This window comes from Dasypus novemcinctus, chromosome X (genome assembly GCF_030445035.2).
Source record: "Dasypus novemcinctus isolate mDasNov1 chromosome X, mDasNov1.1.hap2, whole genome shotgun sequence".
NCBI lineage: Eukaryota > Metazoa > Chordata > Mammalia > Cingulata > Dasypodidae > Dasypus > Dasypus novemcinctus.
The window spans coordinates 56,281,725-56,289,546 of record NC_080704.1 but is presented as its reverse complement, the minus strand read 5'-3'; the positions used below and the strand labels follow the sequence as shown (position 1 = coordinate 56,289,546).

General features: G+C 44.3%; 1 non-coding gene across 1 annotated transcript; it reads right to left on the bottom strand.

The window, feature by feature from the left end:
- Positions 1-7,378: 7,378 nt before the first annotated feature.
- LOC111763406 (U6 spliceosomal RNA) lies at positions 7,379-7,485 on the bottom strand. The gene has a single exon (XR_002796284.1). It is a non-coding gene; the product is annotated as a U6 spliceosomal RNA (small nuclear RNA).
- Between the last annotated feature and the right edge of the window lie 337 nt (positions 7,486-7,822).

The window sequence follows — 7,822 nt, the reverse complement described above, 5'->3', positions numbered from 1 at the left end:
GTTCCAGTGCCTGCCTGAAAAAATGCAAGTCTTTATAGTTAGAGGGCAGAGGTCGAGAACTTCCTGTTTCTTAAAACTTGATTCAAGAACCTGTCTTGCTGTGATGTTCAAGTGAACACTTTCACAAGCATTTCCATCCTTTTTTCCCATGCCGCATGGAGACCTGATTTTGGTCATAACATCTTACATTAGTGTGGTGCATTTGTTCTCTAGTGTAATAGAAATGGTGATAACTTGCTCTGTTCTCTGTTAGTGTAAATCTCTCTTAGGAGTCTGCAGGTTTTAGGAATTGACGTCATGGGGGGGAAATGCTGAACTTCACTTCGAATATTATCCTGGCGCCTTACTAGTACTTTCAGTACATTGCACGAAGAACTTCCTCGCCTCTTTTTTTTGAAAAAAATTTTGAGATCTAATTCACATACCGTAAAAGTCATGATTTTAAAAACATACGATTCGTGGTTTTTAGTGTATTCACAAGGTTGTGCAACCATCACCACTATCTAATTATAGAACCTTTTCATCCCTCCCCCAAAATCTACATACCCATTAGCGGTCACTTCCCTTTTCCCCTTTCCTCCATTCCTGGGCAGCTAACTTACTTTCTGTCTGATGGAATTGCCTATTTGGGACATTCGTATAAATGGAATCATACAATTTGTAGCCTTTTGTGTCTGACTTTCACTTGATATAATGTTTTCAGTGTTCACATGTTGTCACATGTATCAGTACTTCATTTCTATTTATGACTGAATATTATTCCATTATATGGGTATACCACATTCAGTTTACAATTTGGGGCTAATATGAATAATGCTGCTATGAACATTGGAATACAATAAACTTTATATAAGAAACTTTATTTTTAGAAAAGTTTTGGATTGCAGAAAAGTTACATTGAAAATGTAGGGGATTCCCATATACCCCACCCCTCCCCTCTCATATTTTCTGCTATTAATAACATCTTACATTAGTGTGGTACATTTGTTACAATTGATGAACAATATTGAAGCATTGCTACTAGCCAAGGTCTGTAATTTACATTATGGTTTACACTTTGCACTGTAACATTTTATAAATTTTGACAAAATGTATAATGGCCAGCATGTGTCATTGCAAGATCACGCAGAACAATTCAAATGCCCTAAAAATGCCCTAAATTCCACATATTCTTCCCTTCCCATCCCCTCAGAACCTCTGGTAACCGCTATATTTATATCAGTGTTTTAGAAAAAAATGCCTAAAGAGGTTTTAATACAGACAAATCTGATAGCAACCTATAAGCCTACAAATGGCCCCAGGACAAGATGAAAGAGATAAGGCTGCATCAATCTCATTCCAATTATCAGCATTTTGATTTGACATCCAGTTTATTAGCAAACATGCAGGAGGGACTTAAATGATGTGTACTCCTACGGTAATTTTTTTTTTTAAAGTAGGTACCGGGGATCAAACCCGAGACCTTGTACATGGGAAGCAGGCGCTCAACCACTTGAGTTACATCTGCTCCACCTGTAGTAATTTATATACTAAATTTCACACACAGGCTTTTGTGAGGACAGGTGTTTTTAAAATTTCTCTTGGTATATACTTAGGAGAGGAATTGCTGACTATGTATGGTAACTCTCTGTTTAACTTTTTTTTTTTTTAAGATTTATTTATTTATTTAATTTCCCCCCCTCCCCTGGTTGTCTGTTCTTGGTGTCTATTTGCTGCGTCTTGTTTCTTTGTCCGCTTCTGTTGTCGTCAGCGGCACGGGAAGTGTGGGCGGCGCCATTCCTGGGCAGGCTGCTCTTTCTTTTCACGCGGGGCGGCTTTCCTCACGGGCGCACTCCTTGCGCGTGGGGCTCCCCCATGCGGGGGACACCCTTGCGTGGCAGGGCACTCCTTGCGCGCATCAGCACTGCGCATGGCCAGCTCCACACGGGTCAAGGAGGCCCGGGGTTTGAACCGCGGACCTCCCATATGGTAGACGGACGCCCTAACAACTGGGCCAAAGTCTGTTTCCCTGTTTAACATTTTGAGGTGCTGCCAAACTTTTCCAAAGTGACTGCCCAAATTTACTTTCCCACAAGCAGGGTATGAAGATGATGATTTCTCCACATCCTCACCAGAAGTTATTTTCTGTTTATTGTTATTATTGCCACCCTACTAAGTGTGGTTTGGTATCTCATTGTGTTGGTTTTTATTCCTTTTAAATTATTTATTTTGAAATACGTTCAAACTTACAGGACAGTTAAAAAAATGATACAGGGAAGCAGATGTGACTCAAGTGAATGAGCGCCTGCCTATCACATGGGAGGTCCATCATTTGGTTCCTGGTGCCTCCTAAAGAAGACAGCAAGCTGCCATGGTGGGCAAGCAACAAGATGACTCAACAAGAGACACAAGAAGAAAAACATAATGAGAGACACAACAAAAACGGAGCAGAGGTTCCTGGTGCCTCCTAAAGAAACAAAGAAAGACAGCAAGCTGTTGTGACAGGCAATTGCAGCCAGCTGACACAACAAGCTGATGCAACAAGAGACACAAGAAGAAAAAACATAATGAGAGACCCAACAAAGCAGGGAATGGAAGTGGCTCAAGTGGTTAGGTGCCTCCCTCCCTCATCAGAGGTCAAGCTGATGCAACAAGAGACACAAGAAGAAAAAACATAATGAGAGACACAACAAAGCAGGGAATGGAAGTGGCTCAAGTGGTTAGGTGCCTCCCTCCCTCATCAGAGGTCCTGAGTTTAGTTCTTAGTGCCTCCTAAAGACATAGCACACAGAAATTGCAAACAGTGAGGGGGTGGGGAGAAATAAATAATCCAAAGGGAAGCAGATGTGGTTCAGGCAACTGGGCTCCCACCTACCACATGGGAGGTCGCTGGTTTGAATCCCAGTGCCTCCTAAAGAAGACAGTGAGCTGGCGCAACAGGCAGGTGCGGCAAGCTGACACAACAAGAGACATAAGAAGAAAAAACGTGATGACACAACAAAACAGGGAGCAGAGGTTCCTGGTGCCTCCTAAAGTAGACAGTGAGCTGACTCGACGGGCAGGTGCAGTAAGCTGACACAACAAGATGATGAAACAAGAGATGCAGGGAGGAAAAACAATGAGAGACACAACGAAAGCAGGGAGCCGAGGTGGCTCAAGTGATTAGGCACCTCCCTCCCACATCAGAGGTCCCAGGACTGGCTCCCAGAGCCTCCTAAAGAAACAAGGAAAATGAACAGACACAGCAAGTGAAAAACAACAAGGGGATGGGGAGAAATAAATATTTAATTAAAAAAAAAAACTTAAAAAAAATACAAACCCCATTCAGAGAACTCTGTTTTACCCGTACCTCCCCAGATGCTCAAATCTACCAATATTAGCATTTTGCCACATTTGCCATATTATTATATCTCTCTATCAATCTTTCTGTCTAGCATGCTATTCTCTGAACACTTGAGTGTAGATTGTATACCTCATCCTTGAACACTGAATTCTGCCAGGTACATTTCCTAAGAACAAGGGTAGGGAAGTGGACTTGGCCCAGTGGTTAGGGCATCCGTCTACCACATGGGAGGTCTGCGGTTCAAACCCCGGGCCTTGACCCGTGTGGAGCTGGCCCATGCACAATGCTGATACGCGCAAGGAGTGCCGTGACACGCAGGGGTGCCCCCTGCATAGGAGAGCCCCACGCGCAAGGAGTGCACCCCCTAAGAAGAGCCGCCCAGTGTGAAAGAAAGTGCAGCCTGCCCAGGAATGGCACCGCACACACAGAGAGCACAACAAGATGATGCAACAAAAAGAAACACAATTCCCAGGGCCGCCTGATAAGGATAGAAGCGGTCACAGAAGAACACACAGCGAATGGACATAGAGAGCAGACAACTGGGGGGGAGGAGGGGAGAGAAATAAATAAATCTTTAAAAAAAAAAAAACAAGGTATTCACTTATGTAACAACCTTAAGTGCTGTTATCAAGTTTGAGAACATTATTATGTCAATATAAAGCTTAGTCTATATTCCAATTTTTTTTTCATTTATCTCAGTAATATCATTTTGAGTCTTTCTCCCTCCTTCTTAGATCCTATCCAGGGACATATATTGCATTTAACTGTCACTGTCTCTTTAGTTGCTCTTTATTTTAAATGTGGGTATGAGGGCAAGCATGCAAAAGTTTGGCTCTCAGAACTGGCTGCCTCCGAGGTCTGAGGCACGAAATGCGCCTCCCTTGGCTGGCCCCTCGGGACGAGGTATGCACTTACGCCTCCCCGCAGGGGAAACTCACGCAAGCCCCCTCACACCACCTCCGTCTGGGCCAATCTCAGGGCCTCCTACCTCGTAAAGACACGCCTGCTCTCTTCCACCTGTCAGCGAGCTCTCCAGCTCAGCCCTCTTAAATTTAAGCTCTCCCTAGTAACTACTGACCAGCCTAGTAGACGAGTTCTGCTTCTATGCCCTTATAAGGTAACAACAGCTAATCTAGCCTATCAGAACCCAATCACCCTCCGCGGGCAGCGGCGGGCCTCCGGGAGGGTCGGCAGTTGGCCGGGCGGGCTCTCCGGAAGGGGGCTGCCCCGCGGTCGAAGGAGAGGAGGGGGGTCGGCACGAAGCCGTTGGGCCCTCGCTCTCTCCGCTCAGGCACGGGGGACGCGCGGTGCAAGCAAGAACACCACAGAGACAAGGTCTGGGCACAAGTCTGCTTTATTGTTGAAGGGGACATGGTTTTATAGGGTCTAGGGATACGTAAAGGGACTTGATTGGTGCCGGCGGGTGCTGTTGCTTGCGTAGACGGTTACTGGGCAGTAGGCGGTTACTGGACAGTAGGCGGTTACTGGACAGTAGGCGGTTACTGGACAGTAAGCTGGCTAAGGGGTTAGGAGCAAGGGAGGGGAAGGGGAAAGTGTGGGCTGTCTAGATAACGGCTAGGCGGAAGATGGAGAAGGAGAGAAGGAGGGGCAGCGCCGGCTGCCAATACTGGGCGGGAAGGAGACGGGGACAACCTTCCACCAATCCCCTCTCTTCATACTCTATAAAACTGCTTGTACTTCCTCAATAAAGTAGACCTGCGCCATCCGCCTCGTCTCTGCAGTTGTCCTTAGAGTCACTGTGCGTCCTCTCACGCCTGCGCCTCCCCACCCCAAGCCCCCTGTCTAGAGAAGCGGGGGCTCCTCACCTCATGGGTATATATATATATAATAAATTTTCCCATCTCAACCATTCTCGAGCATGCCATTTAGTGGGATTAACCACATTCACAACATTGTGGTACCCTCATCACCTCCCATTACTAAAACTTGCCCAACTCCTTAAACAGAAACTCTATAGCCATTTTACATTAACTCCCTAATCTCTCCGCCACCCCCACCCCTCTCATCCCTGGCAACCTGTACTCAGTTTTCAGTCTCTATGAGCTTGAATATTCTTTGATATATTACCATGGGACTTAAATTTAACATCCTAAATCTATAACAATCTCATTTGCTTTGATACTGACTTAACTAAAATACTACATACAAACTATTCTTATACCCTCAGTCCTCCCACTTTGATGTGTTCTACTCACAAATTACATGTTTGTACATCATGAGTCAAAACCACTGATTCCTCACTACATTTTATGCATTTGCTTTTTAGATCCTGTAGGAAGGAAAAAGTGGAGTTAAAAAACAAAAATACAATAGTACTGGCATTTATATTTACCCATATTGTTCTTGCTGGAGATCTTTATTTCTGATGTGGCTTTGCTCTATTGTCCATTTTCCTTTCCTTTCAACCTGCAGAACTCTCTTTAGCATCTCTTGTAGAGCTGGTCTAGTGGTGATGAACTCCCTGAACTTTTGTTTAATTAGAGATGTCTTAATCTCTCCCTTGTTTTTTGTTTTTTCTCCCCCCCCCCCCGACTTTGTGGCTTTTTGCTTGCTGTCTGTTCTCTGTGTACATTCTCTGTGCATTCTTCGGTGTCTGTATTTTATTTTTATTTATTCCCCCCCCCCTTGCTGCTTGCTTGTTGTCTGCTCTCTGTGTCCATTCACTGCGTGTTCTTCTGTGTCTACTTGTATTCTCATTAGGCAGCTCTGGGAACCGATCCTGGGACCCTCTGGAGTGGGAGAGAGGTGATCACCACCACAGCTCTCTGGTTTTGCTAAGTCTCTTATTTTCTCTCCTCTCTGTCTCTTTCTGTTGTATCATCTTGCTGCATCAGCTCTCCATGTTGGCCAGCATTCCTGCATGGGCTGGCACTCCACATGGGCCAGCTCACCATGTGGGCCAGTTTGCCTTCACCAGGAGGCCTTGGGTATCAAACCCCGGACCTCATATATGGTAGATGGGAGCCCAATTGCTTGAGCCACATCTACTTCCCATTGATAGTTTCTAATGTTTTAATCTTCTCTATTGCTTGGGTCATTGCTTCCTGTTTCTTGTTATATTTTGTAATCTTTTGTTGAATCCTGGACATTTCAATATTTTATTGTGTTATCAATGGAATTTAGACTTTGTTCTTTATCCAGCTAGTGTTATGGCAGATCTTTCCTTGATTGCCAGGAGCTAACAGCAGCAACAACAAAAAGAACAAAGGGAAAACACTTTCCAGTCTTTGCAGATTGACCTGTGTGAACCTTTCCTTCAGAGCTTATCCTTATGAGTTTAGCTCAAGGGCAAAGTGTAGGGTCCTCCCTAATCCTTTCTTGTTTTGGACATGTACCTGGGATTTCCTCATTTACACAGATATGACTGTCCCCTCTTCCCTAGGAAACAGTTTCCTGCCCTGATTAGTGCATTTTATGTCTTACAACCAGCAGTCTCTTGCCCCAGGCAGTACTACCTGATTGCCCTTCCACTGCATTCTGTAGGAGAGCTCTGTGAACAGTCTTTTACATGCAGGACAAGTTCTGGGATCATGAGCCTGTCGTGTGTTCTTTAGTCTGCCTCAAGACAGGTTGGGCTAGACATACATGTTTCCAGTATGTGCATGAGAGTTACTCTGCTCCTTCCAGAATTGGAACAAGGGATCCACACTGGCTCCACACTTAGCTGGTGAGGGGGAGGGGCCAGCCAGGGTGCCACAAGATCCTACCGCTTTTTTTTTTAGGAGGTGCTGGGGATCCAACCTTGGACGTCATACATGGGAAGCAGGTGCTCAACCACTTGAGCTGCATCAGCTTTTTAAAAAAGATTTATTTTATTTATTTCTCCCCCCGCCTCTTTTTTTTTTGTGCTCGCTGTCTGCTCTCTGTGTCTGTTTGTTTTGTGCTCTCTGTTTGCTCATCTTCTTTGTAGGAGACACTGGGAACCAAACCCGGAACCTCCCATGTGGTAGGTGTGCACCCAACTGTTTGAGCCACATCTGCTTCCAGATCCTACCCCTTTTAAGTTGGCTTTTTCTTTTTCTTTTTTTTTCTTTTTTTAATATGGAACGCTTCACGAATTTGCGTGTCATCCTTGGGCAGGGGCCATGCTAATCTTCTTTGTATCGTTCCAATTTTAGTATATGTGCTGCTGAAGTGAGCACAAGTTGGCTTTTTCTTGATTCAGTACTTGCCCTGTTATTGAAGTCCTTTAACTGTTTTCTGGAACTTTTTTTTTTTTTTTATTTCATTGAGATATGTTCGTATATCATACAATCCATCCCAAGTGTACATTCAGTGGGTTTTAGTATAATCACAGAGTTGTGCATTCATCACCACAATCAGTATTAGAGCATTTTCATTACTTCAAAAAGAAGCTCCCCACCACAGAGCAGTTACCTTTCAATCTCTCTTCTATCCCATCATACATATCCCTAATCTAATTCTATTTTTATAAATTTATTTGTATTTACAATTTATATAAATGGAGTCAAGCAATAT